This window comes from Melospiza georgiana, chromosome 3 (assembly GCF_028018845.1).
Source record: "Melospiza georgiana isolate bMelGeo1 chromosome 3, bMelGeo1.pri, whole genome shotgun sequence".
NCBI classification, from domain to species: Eukaryota; Metazoa; Chordata; class Aves; order Passeriformes; family Passerellidae; genus Melospiza; species Melospiza georgiana.
The window spans coordinates 81,116,599-81,132,824 of record NC_080432.1 but is presented as its reverse complement, the minus strand read 5'-3'; positions in this window follow the sequence as shown (position 1 = coordinate 81,132,824).

Here is a 16,226-nt window from a genome sequence, read left to right as displayed (position 1 = left end):
AACCTTCTCCATCGATGGCAAGCTGACCCACTCATGGGGATGAGGGAAAGGTGGATGGTGCACATCTGGACTTCAGTAAATCCTCAGATGCCGTGTCACAACATGCAGGAGAAACTGGGTGCACAAGCAGGCTGGGTCATCAGGCCCAGAGAAGGGGATGAGTGTGCCACATGCAGCCCGTGGCTGGTCACCAGTGGTGTTCACAGGGCTCAGGGCTGTGGTTGCAAAGCTGGTGGTGTCTCATCCAGTGGCAGGGGCGATCTCTAAGGTTCCTTCCAATCTTAAACCATTCTATGATTCTATATTAGACTGTGTGGGGATGGAGGGGATGGGCAGATTGAAGGTAGTATGATTGGGGCAGGAAAGAGGATAAGGCAGTTCTGTGCCTGAGCACTCTCATGTCCTGTCAACATGGGGCAGAAAGGGAGATGCTGACACCAGTGCTGTTACCAGGCCACTTGAATAGGCACCAAAAACCAGTGATTTTCAATCCTACACCTTTACTGTGGTGTAATGCCAAAGAGATGACACTGCTCTGGTACCTGTATCTGAGTGGGATGACTCTAAAACTCTACTGCCTGTCAGTCTGGCTGCTGCCTTGGTGGTGCAGGATAATGTGTGGGCAGAAATGTTGAAGCTCGCCAACTGGGGTGGTATAAGCTCGGGTTTCCCTAGCGATAATCCCAAAAGCAATGCCACCAATATATAAATGCACAAGACTTAGAAATAATGCTGAGGATATGCTCCCAAGGTGTGGAGTTCTCCCAAGTTATTTCAAGTGAACTGTTCCATTTTTTCCTATTGCTTGTTGTACTGTTATATTTTAAAAAAATAAGAGCTGCTGTTCTATTTTTTTAAAATTAAGCAGGCCCTAGAGAGTCTTGTTTCTGCAGCTGCCTGAAATCCCTATATTTATATAAATTTTGCATTCTCTATAACATGCTTAGTTCTGCCTTTGGCAACTGCTATTAATTTTAAATATATGTGTACAGTCACTTTTAGGAGCAAGACCAGACACATGAATACCATAAGCTCAGCATTTTTCATTCCTGGATTAGCTAGAACGTGAACACACATTTTTGTATCATTTAATTCCTAATGCAGACACTTTACCTAATCCCTAACTCTAAGTTATGTTGTTTATAGCCTTCCTGTTATTTTCCCCACATCTTTTTCTAGATTGTATTTATCCTCTCTGTCCATCACTCTAAATTTTTCTTAAATACTAAGATTTCAAAATAGTATGTAAGACTAATGGGCAAATTGGCTAAATGGGCAGATGCCCATTTAAAAACATAGAATCACAGAATTGTTTGGATTGGAAGGAACCTTAAAGATCATCTGATTCCAACCCCCCTGCCATGGGTAGGGATGCCTTCCAGTAGACTGACTTGCTCAAAGCTCCTTCTGGCCTGCCCTTGAACACTACTAGGGATGGGGCATCTCAGCATCTCTGGGCAACCTGTCCCAGTGTCTCACCACCCTCACAGGAAAGAATTTCTTCCTAATACCTAATCTGCACCTTTGCTCATTCTGTTTAAAGCAATTCCCCATGTCCTATCACTACATGATCTTGTAAATAGTCTCTCCCCGTCTTTCTGATGGGCTCCTTTCAGGTACTGGAGGGCTGAAAGCCTTCTCTTTTCCAAAAGAGTAAATCCAAATTTTCTCAGCCTTGCCTCCTAGGAGAGATGACACATCACTAATTAACTTGGTGTTCCTCCTCTGGGCTTGCTCCAGCAGCTCCATGTCCTTCCTGTGCTGGGACCCCAGAGCTGATGCAGCCCTGCAGGTGGGGTCTCACCAGAGCAGAGGGGCAGAATCCCCTCCCTCGCCCTGCTGGCCAATCTGCTTTGGATGCAGCCCAAGGCACATTTGGCTTTCTGTGCTGTGAGTGCCCATTGCCAGCTCATGTCCAGCCCCTCATCCAGCAGCCCAGAGGCATTTTGGGACTCTCCATGTCCCAGCCTGGCTTGCTATGACACAGGTCCAACACCTCATTATGTTAAACCTCATGAGATTCCCACAGACCCATTTCTCAGGCTTGTCCAGGTCCCTCTGGATTGCATCCCATCCTTCAGGTGTGTCAACTGCACCACTCAGGTTTGTGTCCCCTGCAGTTTTGCAGAGGGTGCACTAACTCTCTTTATCTATGTCATTAAAGAAGATACTAAATGACACTGATCCCAATATGGACATCCAATATTGCCCTCTGCATTAGAAAGGTGTGTTGTTCTGGCTTGAGTTTGCAAGGTAGCCAGAGAAATAGAACTTTCAACTCTTATTTCCTCTAGAAATGGACTTCTGGCTCCACAGTCTAATTTTCTTCTTCAATTTCATTGCCTTACTTCATGGGCAAAAGTAAGTATTTGGTACTTGTTTTACACTATTAAAACTGCTGCACCAACGAAGCCTTAGAGAGACAAGATAAAACCAGCCTAGCATTGAACAGAGTTGAAAGTTCTGGTTACAGGACTAAGTTTCAGCTTCCTCTCTATGTGGACAGGAGTAACACAGATGTAACAGAACAAGACAAAATGTTCCAAATCCATTGTTCTTGTTTAGAACTTGGAGCAATTTGATGCCTCTTCATTATCTGCTTCTTCCAGAAGAGGCACTGGCCTCTGTGCTTGCCAGAGATTATTTATTGAAACAAACCATATGCCAGCTCCATCAACACACCAGCCACTGTAGCTTCACAGCCATCTCCAGTCCCTAAATTTGGACTTGTTTCTTTCAAAGAGGAACTTGCTAAGTACCTGTCAGCTTCACTAGATTCATTTTTAACTGCACTGACCTTAAAAGTTAGGAAATATTCAGCCAAATACAAGGTCAGATTTCAAATACAAGGTTAGAATCCAAGCTATAAAAAGGTAGATTAAACTAAAGGATTATTTCTTAGCTGCTGTGATATTTTGCAGCCAGAACCCCTAACAGCCCAGGCAGCAATAACACATGTATTCCATTCTATTTCAGGATGAAACTTAAATCTAACCAGAGGGCCTAAGCCCTTGAGGGCTCTTGTCTAATGATAACTCTATCCAAACTCTGTTTTTGTTTGAAAGCTTCTCTCCTGTTTTTATTTCATGATGCTGTTCTAAAGCCGAGATAGTGCTGTTGCATTATCTTAGAGGAGAGGGAAGAATATGTATTTATTCAATTATTGAAATATCCTCAATACAATATCCTGCAAGACATGTCATCAAGTCTACTTATTGTATGTTCACTTGATTAGGCTTGGAGTCTTGGGCTCCTTTTAGGCTGCATTTTTCCTAAAGCCACATTATCAGCTGCATTATAGGTAGGGTGCTCTATCCAAACATCTCTCTCACAGCCCAAAATTTGCCAATTCTAAGGGTTCTTACAGACATGTATTTTTCAGATAGTGCAGAAGTTATTTTTTCATCTTATTTGATTTTTAAAATTAATTGTTTCTAATTCTCAAATCTTAAAATCTTATTTAGAGTGAAAATCTGACATAAAACCAAAAGTGTTGATGAAGTTGCTGATTTAAATAAAGGCCTGATTTATTTATTCCCCTAAACTGTTGTGAAATATGAGGGGGCTTAGAGGAAAAGGACAGAAAAATAAGAAAATTACTCATTCCCCTTACAGAAGGTCTATTTTTCCTAGTGTGCTGTAGTGAAAGCTGGCAAATATAACAAGAAGGTAAAGCTGCAAAGGCTTCAGGGTGTCATTGCTGAGGCTACAATGCCTGCAACTGAAGGATACTGAGCAGGAAGCTGATGGGGCTAGTAAAAGCAGTAAAGCAAACAGACAAACAGCCAGTGTTGTAATTGTCTGTGCTCTTGATTAATACTGGTTTTATTGTTAGTATTTCATTGGTTCAGCTGTGCCTGCACTGGTTTTAGGCAGATAATCAACTGCAAATTCACAGGTTTTAATGTTCTAGTTTTAAGCACGGTAAGAAGTTTACTTGTAGTCATACTCTGTTGTTAAGTGCCATGACATGAAAAAGCTGAACAGTTTATATTTGTGCCTTTCAGTTCTTCCATTTAGTGTGCTGCTACATAACAGAAAGATATATTTTCTGATTACCTGCTCTCTTAGCATTGTAATCTCTTAAATACTTCATTCCTGAAATATTTGAACTATGCAGACCACCCAGAAGGGCTCAGCAGAGAAGTTTCAAACCAGTAAATTTCTCTTCAACTGCTCATGTTACTATGTCAAGCAGTTGGTAAGAAATGAATCAACTACTCGAAAGAGCTATCCAGTTTGATTTTTCACAAAGAGAATAGTCCAGAGACATACGGAAATCATATTTAAACCAGCTTTAATAAAACTCTCTTAACTCATTTTTAAAGAATTGTAATTCTAGCTATTCTTACTGAATTTGGGTGACTGCCATCTCATTGAGCCACTGCTCAAGTTCTTGCAATAGTCAAGGCGAATTAATAGACAAAAAAATAGATGGTTACAGAAACAGATGTTCAGTCCATACTGAATATCTCAAAATATTCAGTGTTTTTCAGTTCCTGTGATGGCAACTCAAGAAATTTTTATAATCTCTGTATTCCATGTGTAATACACATTTTAGATACAAAGTAAATACACACTGGTATATCTTTATATATATAATTATGGAAAACTATAAATCACACCTAAAAACCAAGCAATTCTAGACTACCATTTTTGTAGCAGTAACTCAAGTTTTATTGTTTTGGAACCCTTTATTTTCAAGATTGTTTTAAACTCCATAGGCACTTTGAATTTTTTGATCGCTCTACCTGCAAATCTAACCAAATTGTACTCTAGCAGTGGAGCATGAGCTCTGAAACAGTGTGCTGGGAAATTCCTGTGGTTCCAGGAGCTATACATCTCATACAATTTCTTCATGGACCTCTAGCCATCCCCAGAAAGATACATTTTAATGCATTCTGGGGTGAAATGGGAAGATTTTAAGTCAGGCCTTTTTGTAGATGCTGGATTATTCCTTCTGCTGCCTCTGGGACCTTATTGGAATCAGTGGAATAGTTATGTTTGTATTGTATGCTGAGGAGAATAGAAATGTCACATGCATCTCCCCCTTAAAAGGATGTTCTGTTCCATACAAAAAAAAAAATCCATTCAGGATTTTGCTGTAGTGATAAGCAGCCTGATTCAAATTACATTGGATTTAATACACTTAAGTCTAATGTGATCTGAAACCACACAGGAAGACAGACAGCCGTCTCTTTAAATGCTTCAAGGACCAAGTGGGAAGGAGACATGACCTATGGGTCTTCTTGAGACCTGGGCTGCCAGTGGGTCATGAGGACTGCATGCAGGAATGGAAGTGTTTACTCTTTTCACAGTCCTGTAAACCAGTTATACAGTGTGGAAATTATGGTATTTACTTCATTTCACAGAGGCACCAGTGGCAACTTGAATGTTAGAAAAGGTGGTAACATGGAGAGGCTGAGTGCAATGATCCTTCATTGGTAGTTGCCCTAAATGCACAGTATTATGATTATGAGGATTCTTTTCATGAGACAATCTTAAGGTTACATAAGAATATATATATATATATATATTCTAAATCAGGTTGAGAGAGATTTGAACGACTCACTCTCTTCTGAGTGAAAAAAATAAAAAAAGGGGGAAAAAAAGATGCACTTTGGGAATTCCAGAGAAGCAGCAAAGCCAAGTGAATAAGTAAATGAATCATTTACTGCTGGTCACTTGGTATATCTGCTAATATGGGGGAAAGAGCTGATTGGAATAGCATAGAAGAAGGAAAGAGAGAAAATGATTTGTTGCTTCTAATCACAAATTCGGGGCTGTTGCCTGTTAATTCTGAGCTGATTAGAGAAACTGAAGGAGAAGGGAGATGTTGGCAGTGACCACTGCTCCTGTCAGCAATGCCAGATCTGGCCGTTCTGCAGCTCTTGCCAAGCACACAATCCCTTGCCCAGACTGGTCTAAGGCTGGTCTTTCCAGCAGTATCTTTCCATCTGGAATGCTCCCAAAATGAAGATGACAGAAGGGTATTTGTAATGCTTTGCCTTGCCTTTTCTGGTTTCCAGAGTGCTGCTGGCTGGATAAACCTAAAGGAACTGAAATGGTGCCAGTTACACATCATTATGTGCTTTAACACACTGAGTACAAGGGAGAGCAAGTCTAAAGTGTTACTCTAGCTTCTACAAGGGGAAAAACTCTCCTGCTTCCAAGGGACTGGCCATGATTTCATGCACAGTGGAAGTGCACAATATTATATAACCAGGACTTACAGACAGAAAGTTTTGGGGTTTACCATAATACTTTCTGAAAAATTATCCTCTTCAAAAATAAATTATTTTTGTGTCTTAAAATTGGTACCTGGTGGTTTTTTCATAAGTACATATGTACTAAATGGCAACATAAACTTCTATTTGTCTTGTTTGCAGGGGAATTCTGAGCCAATGATAGATGTTAATGATTGACCTTATGGCTAAGATGTTCAAGTCTGCCATTTGGATGTTATGTTCAATCCTTTAAGGAGGATAAAGCAAAAATATTGGATTAAAATACAGATATGACAGTACAAACTTAGGGACATCTTCTCTCATCTCTTATAATTTTGATGCTCAATTACAGTATGAGGACCCTGGCAGATTAAGCAGTACTTAATAGCAATATTTTAAAAAATGGTCATGTAGCACATGTTCAGATGAATGTACTTTAGCATCAGTCACCATTCAATCAATAACCTTTTATTCAGTATAAGCTACTCAAAATGCAAAAACAGCAAAAAAATTATGAAATTAGTTACAAAAGAAGGTGTTATAAGGTGATGCACTGGGGACCTAGTACAAATACAACACATGCTTGTAAGAGCAGAAGTAGGAACAGAAAGTCCTGAATTAATTATGTGTAAAGGGTATTTATGTGTTGCTACTGATTGTAAAAGATGATCCTTAGTGTAAACAACTTGCCTTCAGAATCTCCAGGACAGCAAATAAAGAGAGCTAAAAAAGTCAATGCATCAGAATTCAATATTTTCCATTTTCATTACAGCCTTGTATAAAGTGCCTCAAGTCTATCTACCATTTGGAAATACCTATGAGAAAATATAAATTATTCTCCTGTAAGAGCAGATCTTTACGGAAAAAAAAAATAAAGATCACTTCAGCAGTAAGTGCTGCTGAGGCATTTTCAGACAGCTAATAACTCCCTCCAGAGCTGCCTAGGTCCAATTTGGAATTTGAGCTGACAATTGTATCTCCCTCTTGATTGGTTGCTGGGAAGAAAACATCTATGCTTCACTGCAAATGTAAGTAATAAAGGATAGCAAGGTCTTGAAGCCTTAAAGGTAATAGATCTTAGGTTTTTTATAAAAATGCCTGCCTGCTTTTCTAGGGAAAAAAAATCCCCAACAAATTAAAATTATTATTTTTTAAAAATAATCTGTCCTGATAAATGTTAGAAGTCAAAAGTGTACATTCATACATACTGAAAATATCATGAGCTTACTGCAAGCTAGATGAGACAATTGTCAGCAATGAGTTTATTTTCTTACATAAAAGTGAAAATTCCATTCACAGCAGCTATAACAGTATAGATAAACTCTTTCACACTTCATCTCCTGACCTGCATTTCTGACTAGCTTACAGAGACTGCCATTTCTTTGCTCTGTTCATGCTTTGAGCCAGCTGGACATAAGTAAGACCAGCTTCTTTCCAGAAATCATGTGGCCACATTTGCACAGTCCTGAGCCCAAGCTAATGTATTCTGTTTCACAGCCAAACTTATTAACTCAGGTTCAGCAACACACAAATCAGAGCTACACAGCTGCTACACTGGCTGGCTCAGGGCACAGGCACAGTGAACCTGCCACTGTCTGCACCCATCCATGTGGATGTACCCTCAGATGACCCCAGGCACTGTGTACTGTAACAAAAGCTAGTTTTAGGAATTGGTTCTCCAATTAATGGCATTTTAATTGCATAACTGGAAATGGAGTAATGAAATCTTACAGGATATGGTAATGGAAGTTTTTGTAAACATCACCACAACAGTGTGGTGCCAAAGCTGGTCTGTGAACTAACTTAAAAACCCAAACAAACAGATTCATGCAAATATAAAGCATTTTAAGAAATCCAACTGTCGTGGGAAAGATTATCATGTTGCATTTCTGTCCTTGTTTTCCAAACACATTATCTATAAAACAGTAAGGTGAGTCAGGAAGGAAGGACTACTGAAAAAAATGTGGTAGCTGTGGCAGTGTCCTTCTTTCCGCTTTTTGCTTGCTGTTTCTGAATGGTATTCTTTAGTCAGTGTAAATGGTAAGTGTGCTTTGGTATAGATTCAGGTCCTTCTTCACCACTCATTACTCTTCCTTCTTCTTGAAAATAAAGGCAAGACATGCAGTGAGTGGGTCAGTGCATCAGCTTTGCACACAACTCCTCAAAATTACTTTTCCAGTAGCTTTAAAGTCTTAAAAGTCACTCACAATATTTTTCAGTCTTCCTACAGAGAATTCCTAAAGAGTCTTTTCCAAGTTCTGATCCCTTTGTGAGTAAAAGTAGTAATTGTAGGCATACCAAATGTCATGATATGTTAAGTAACAATGGGGACTTCACAGGGGTTTCCTCCTGTTGGGTTTTCATCTGCTGTCATTTATCTACTCTGTTATACTCCTGTGCTTCTCTGTACAAGAGACAGTGGAGTTAAATATCTGGAATTGGAAATAAAGCTGCTAAACACAATTTATTGCTCATAAAAGGTTTCACCTTTTGGGTCTAGCTCACTCCCTACACTATGTGCAGCAGTGGCCACCAAGTGAAGAGCTCAAGTACATATGGTGTGCTCCCAGCTGTCAGCTCAGTTGTGTCCTTGGCCTGATAGGACTTGCCCATGTCATTATTCCCAGTGGACCCCTCCTTCAAGTACTTGTCTAATCTCTCATTGAGTTCATATAAATTTTTGCCTTTATAGATTTTGGAAATGAATGTAACAAGTTGGGTAGCTTTTTGGTTTGTTGTTCTGAACCAAATTTGAGAGCCTAGAACAGTCATACAGTGAGACAGATCAAAGATCCTCCTAGCCAGTGCCCTTGTCACCTAAATCAGCCCACAGTGAATGCCTGGAAAAAGCAGCAGAACAGGCAGGACTAGCATGCAAAGCTATTTCCTCATTCCTTAGCAATCTTTATCTCAGGAGTTCCTGACAGAGAATGGTTACATTTCACCTGCCCTTTTACTATCCAGTCATGTGTTACATCTCACAGTAGGCTTTCATTTTTAGAACCCAAAAAAAGTGAGGCATGGATGTTAGATGATGGTACTGTTACCATCATCTAACTTCCATGCCTCACTTTCCATCTTTGATTCTAAAGGGACTTTTCTCAACAAATAATTTAGAAATATATTTCATATTTCAAATTTACATGAAAATACACTAATAGTCACCCTTCATTTTGGAAACAGACCATTTTCTCCTAACTTGTATCAGAAACTTATTCCTTGGCATTTTAGTTTCTTTTAAGAGCCACAGTCCATTGTAATCTGTTATGCAAACAGATATTTTTTTAATGCAAGTGCAAGTACAACAAGATCACTATTTCAGAATGGCTCTTCTATTAAAACAGTTTGAAACAGACCATGCACAATGGTGAAAAAAAATCAAGTCCAGGCTAAGAAGCCTAAAATTTATGGCACCAAAGATTTTAGTCTTATGACTCTGATCAATATGACATTCACCTACAGCCCTCAAGAGTACGCAGACAATCTTCTCTCCTTTGTTTTCTTTCACAGTGCCTGATTTTCCATATCAGGAAATGTTTGCCACCATCTAGATATTACAGTCCTAGCAAGATATATTTCTTATTTAGAATTCATTTTAACTCTGATTTGTCTTAACATCCTTCGGTAGTGCAAAGGGCTATTGTCACTTTCTCTACATAATTTATACCTGGTGTTTATTCTCCTTCCCTCCAGAGTCTCATATGCACAGTATCACACTATCCCCATTTAAAGTAGATTTTCTTAGTCTCCTTCCCTGGATTTGGGGGTTTGGATGTTTGTGGAGCAATACATTTTTAGTAATAAAGGAGATACACACAGACAAATAACTGAGTCAATGCATCCTTCTGTTGGTTGTACAATTAGACTTATTTATGATACCAGGCTACTCCTCTCTATCCCACCTCACTTTTGGCACTTCTGCCCTTCTTCTTTAGTGACACAGAATGCATTTAAGATTTCACTCACACAATAGGAACTAACACTGAAAAAGCAACATGCTTACACCTTTTAGTAATATCGCAGTAAGAAAAAACAATACATATAGTATTGACCCTCAGGCTTCAGCAATATGATTCTTACTTTTCCTACTGTGTCAGAAACATTTCTGCAGGTCAGTGGGCATAACTACACAAGCACTAAACTAACAGGAATTCCAAATTGCTGCCAAGTTACACTTCAATAAAAGCCTACTGAATCAGGACTCTGATGCTTCTGATGCAGATTAATTAATAACTGATTTTTATTTCCTGCACTGCAAACCACTCTAGCAGTTCTTGAGGTGTGTAAAAATTGCTTTTAACAGCACTTCACTAACAAGCAAAAGGTGTTCATGCAGATGGAAACCAAAACAAAATTCAATAAAAATATTTCACTTCAATAAAAAGTAAGCCATGGGAACATTGATCAAAATCAGTGAATAAATATGAAATAGAAATAACTTTGTGGTTTTACATAATTGTACACAAAAAAATTCCAAAGGTCATTTATATCAGTTTGTTTAAAATATGCTTTAAACAAATACTCTCCTATTAGGAAAAGCTAAGAGATTTGGGGCTGTTCAGCCTGGAAAAGAGAAAGTTCCAGAGGTACCTTTGAGCAGTACGTAAAGGGGGCTGCAAGAGAGCTGAAGACGGACTTTTTACAAGAGCATGAAGTGATAAGACCAGGGGGAATGGCTTTAAACTGAGAGAGGGCAAGTTTAGATTAGATATTAGGAAGAAATTCTTTGCTGTGAGGGTGGTTAGGCACTGGAACAGGTTGTCCAGAGAAGTTGTGGGTGCTCAGTCCCTGGGAGTGTTCAAGGCCAGGCTTGAAGGGGCTCTGAGCAAGTCAGTCCAGTGCAAGGTGTCCCTGCCCATGGCAGGGGGATAGAACCAGGTGACCTTTAAGGTCCCTTCCAACCCAAGCCATTCTCTGATTCTATGAAATATGGACAGGACAGCTGGGATTATATATGAGCTTAGCCCTGAATAATAATTATTCCTGGTGAATTTTGAAGTCAAGGGCTGTCAGTTGCTTTCAACCCAACGGGAGTAAGAATTTCTATCCTGGTATCTCAAATAACTGATGCCAGATTATCTGAGGTCCTGTAAAAGATCCCAAACTTTGACATTTCATAAATTAGCAAGTCAGGTCTATAGATAGACATCCCCTTCTGATCCAGCTGGATAAGAAGTAATTTAATTTACTCCCTATCTGTTACCACCTGCTTCAGAAGATTGCCACCTGCCAAGTTTACTGAGAGCCATCCCTGTTTCAGAACTCCATGAAGGACACCACAGCAGTTCTCAGCTTTGCCACACCACTCTCCTCCTGACCTGTCACTCACAGACGTGAAGATGCATCCCTTCCACATGTGGATACAGCACCAAGTTTCTTCAGGGTGCTCCCAAGGAAGGAGCATTTGAAGCTCTGAGCTGGCTGTGTGCGGGAGGCAGCATTGATAGCTTTTAAGAGCAAAGCTCTTTTTCCCTAATAAACAAAACAAAATGTGTCTCTTCAAGGACTTCTGCTGGACCCCCATCGAATAAGGCCCTGGAAGGAAGAGGATGCCCAGGAAACGTGTGGGAACTCAGGCAAAAATGCCAGGAGACCTCTGTGGGTGAACAGGGAGCACCTCCAAACTCAAACACAGAAAGTAAGCATAAAGAAGGTGGCATAAAGGACACATAACCTGTGAGGAATACAGACACACAGTTCAGGTATGCCAGGATGAGGTCCCAAAAGTTAAAGCCCGGCTGGATGTCAAAGAAAACAAGAAGTACTTCTGTAGGGGACAAACAAAAGACTGGGAAAAATGTGAGCCTACTGCTCCCCCTCCTCTTGCTACTATAAAATCTCACTCCATTATTTTAGACTAGACACAGTAAATAGAAGCAGCTCTGTACCCCTTACTGTACCTACCCTTCTTTTCTTTGTCTAATATCATTCCTATGATGTCCTCACAGAATGTTTAAGGAGTTCTGGAAAAGACAAAGGCACATGTGCAAAGGAAACAAACAGGTGGGAGTGGGGTTTTTTGTTTGTTTGGTTGGGGGTTATTTTTGTCAAAACCTGTGAGCTGGTTTGGCTTGCAAATTCCTAACTGAAAAGGCTCAGCAATGTAGCTGCAGAGAAATGGAAATTATCTTCTGTAATACTATCAGGAAATTGTTCTGGGGATGATTTACCTTGTGCAATCCCAGCTACAGCCAGAAACACACACTGGTCTCTTACAAGCTTTCTCCTGCATCTCTCTGCACCTTACAATGCTGTATTATGGCATTTCGATGTTTCACATGGTAGCATTTTACTGAGAGTCTCAGTACAAAGATTAGCTCAGATACAAAGATTAAATATAAGTTGTGTGTGTATATTTGCACACATATGATCTATTATAATTTTTTGAATGCTAAATCCTATGTATTTTCACCACATAATACAAAAGGCTTTCAACCAGAGACACTCACAATCTAAACAGACAGAAAAGAACACAAGAGCTTAAACAAAGGCTCTTATCTTACTCTGTGCTTTTATAAAACATTTAACCTTTTACTTAGATAGACTAGCGCCAGGGCCTCACAAAGAAAGTAATGTGTTCAGGAGGGAATGGAGAAAGGGCACCTCCCTTCTGCAAAAGGATTGAGAAGGAATTTCAAACATGAAAATAAAATCAAAATAAAATGGAAAATTGAGACAAAGTAGGAAGCCAGAATTTCTTCATTATGTGTTTCAGTGAACTTTCTGTGATTTCCTGTAATGTACCTTAACTGCAACAATGTTTATTTGCTAACTAGATAGTCCCAGCCTCTAATCTATGAGCGCCCACAAGTAAATTTTGCAAACTACATAAGATACATATTAATGTGCTTAAATTGGAGATGACCCAGGAAAACCAGTGCGTCCATATTACGTACGCAGATCTCAAACACGAGCATTTATTTTAAATTGACCATTTAGTTCTCCCTGACTCAGAATTACGTAAGAGCCACCAAGGAACTGGCCTCTGGCAGCACACACACATAAATCTGCTCAAGCACTGACAGGACTGTTAGCTGAGGCCTCAGAAACGCAAAATCTGGGTCCTCAAGACGTGTATTTCCATATTTATCTCATCAAGCAGTTCAATCTCACTGCAGATTCTGAGGACAGTCTCTTTTAAGAGATAAGTTGTCAAAATACTCCTGCCAGGATAGGAAAGACCAAGGTAAACTACTAATGCCCACGGCAAATTTAGCCTGACAAGGCAGTAATCTCTTCTAAAATACCTTTGGCACTAATGCACCAAAAATTTCCCATCATCCAACTGCATGCCCTGAATCCCCATAACTGGGAGACTGAGATGAACCCGGATTCTACACGACACTTAGGCTGATTTAAAAGCAAATAAATGTTCTTGTTCCTTCACAGCAGTTCATGCCAGTCTATGATTTACACAGGCTGATCTGGCACACGTTTACATTCCTGTGAGGGCTTTCTGTAGTTTTTAACCGTATCACTTCACCTCCCTCCAGCTATAAAAAGAGAATGATGGTATTAATGTAACATTACAGAGGCACTGTCAGTTATGACAATTAATTTTAAAAAATATTCAGAATAGAGAGTTGATTCTGCTTTATTGAGGTAGAGCCTTTTTTTAAAAACAACAAAAAATTTATTTAAATTGAGGAAGACCTGATGCAAAAAACTAAAGCTAAATACAGACAATGACACAAAATGCTATTTGAAATATCTGATAATTAACACTTATAGAAAATCTAACATCTGTTCCACAGCTTTTATTCCCTGCAGTCAAAGTTCAAGCCTTTGCAATTTGCCTGCTGAAAAGGTAACATGACCCAGCATCTTTTTCTGTATTTAGAACAAATCCAGATTTATGGGCTGGTTTTGCCACAGCAGTATACAATATTCCAAAACAAGCTCTAAGAAAAAGTAATTTAAAATGTGATGCTTAACAGAAAATGAGACAAAGCCTAAAGCCAAAGAAAAATCCTGCAAAACTTATTGACATTATTAAGATCTGTAATTTTTCTAGGAAAAGGAGAAATGCATTAGACCACACCTATATGGACATAGGTAAACACTTGATATGGTGAAATGCTGACATTTATGTCTATCTTATGGAAGTTAAGGAGAGGCTGGAAGAAAATGACAGCAATTTCTATTGCAAACAGTTTTAAAATAACATTTTAATTAATTACTTCAATATAATGAGTTGAAAGACACCTTTGAGACAAAATAAGAAATATAGAATATATAAAGAAAATGGGGAAATTTAAAAAAAAAGTGTAAAACTTATAATTATGGAGTGCAACATTGTAGCAAAATGTGGAATATGACGTTTTCTCAAGCATGGGTGTTCTTTAATGTTTGATTTTTGTATACTTTCAAGCTTTGTCAACAAGATGGAAGATTTAGTCCGTGAAACAGACAGCAGCCCACAAGCTCTATGTGATGTGCAGGTGTTAGAAAGACAAATTACTGACTGGTAGAATTGTCTTGCTAAGCTTTAGGGCCTGGCAGGTTTCAGTGATCTCACACCCAGAGGGAGGTTAAAAAAGCTGGGGAGAAGGATGTACCATTCACAGCAGACACAAAGAATGCAGAATTTATGGGCCGCAGGGACATTGGGCAGAACTTCTTCCCAAGATAAGGAAGAAACAAATAAACCTTACCCAGCAACTGTGCTGAGCCAGCTGTGACTGGGTAAAGGGGAATTCTGCAGGGGGAGATCCCAACCACCACCTCACAGATTACTGACCCAAAAACCCTTCAGCCCAAGAGAAGAGAAACACCGTGGGACTGATTAGCATGAGAAGAGAGAGAATCATTAACCAATAGAAGATAGAACACTAATTAATATACGACAACTATGAAACTTGTAGCCAATGAACACTAATTATTGTTTGCTGAAATGTATAAATAGCAAAAACTGTGATAGTTGTTGGGCTTGATTTGTGGAATTCCACTGGGGACCCAGGCTTGCAGCACTCTAAAATAAAATAATCAATATCTCTGTCACATGTGTAATTATTGGCTTATATTGTAATTATTGTTGCACACTGGGAAACAAATCCAATTTTTGTGGACAACAACATCCTGCCCTTGTAAATTAAGATGTTATCTCAGAAACCCTGGTCAGAAGGATGTATTTGATGGGGAGTATTTGAACCTGCCAAAATAACTAGAAAGCATCATGCAAAGGACACGAGTGGCAAAAACTAACTGCATATTTTATTATTTACTGAAAGCTTTCTAAACTAAAGGTCTGTACCAGAAGCAGGACATTGTTTGTGTTAATAAGATGTGTCTGTTACCCTTTTTTTTTTTTTTTTTTTTTATTTTAATAAAAGCGTGAGGGAAGGATGCCACTTTAGGGACTCCCATCTTCCAGTACCACATCTGCGATTCAAGAAAAACTCGCAGAGCGTTCGGGAGTGCCATAAAGCAGCTCGTGTTTTGGCTTTTCAGCGCTGAGGCGAAGCCAGGTTCGCTCAGTGCGCGGCGCGGCCCTGAGGGAGGCTCGGACCACAGGGCGGCGCGGTGCTGAGGGCGGCGCGGTGCTGAGGGCGGAGCGGTGCTGAGGGAGGTGCAGTGGTGCTGGGGGCGGAGCGGTGCTGGGGGCGGAGCGGTGCTGGGGGCGGAGCGGTGCTGAGGGCGGCGCGGTGCTGAGGGCGGAGCGGTGCTGAGGGAGGTGCAGTGGTGCTGGGGGCGGAGCGGTGCTGGGGCGGAGCGGTGCTGGGGGCGGAGCGGTGCTGGGGGCGGAGCGGTGCTGGGGGCGGAGCGGTGCTGAGGGAGGCGTGGGGCTGAGGGTGGAACGGCGCTGAGGGCGACGCGGCGCTGAGGGAGGCGCGGCCCCGAGGGCAGAGCGGCGCCGAAGGAGGAGCGGCACCGAAGGAGGAGCGGCACCGCCGGAGGAGCGGCACCGCCCCTCTCCAGCCGCGGGGCCGCTCCGCTCTAAGATGGCGGCGCGGGCCCCACGTGGTGCGCGCTGAGGCGGGCGCGGGGCGGGCTCTGGCG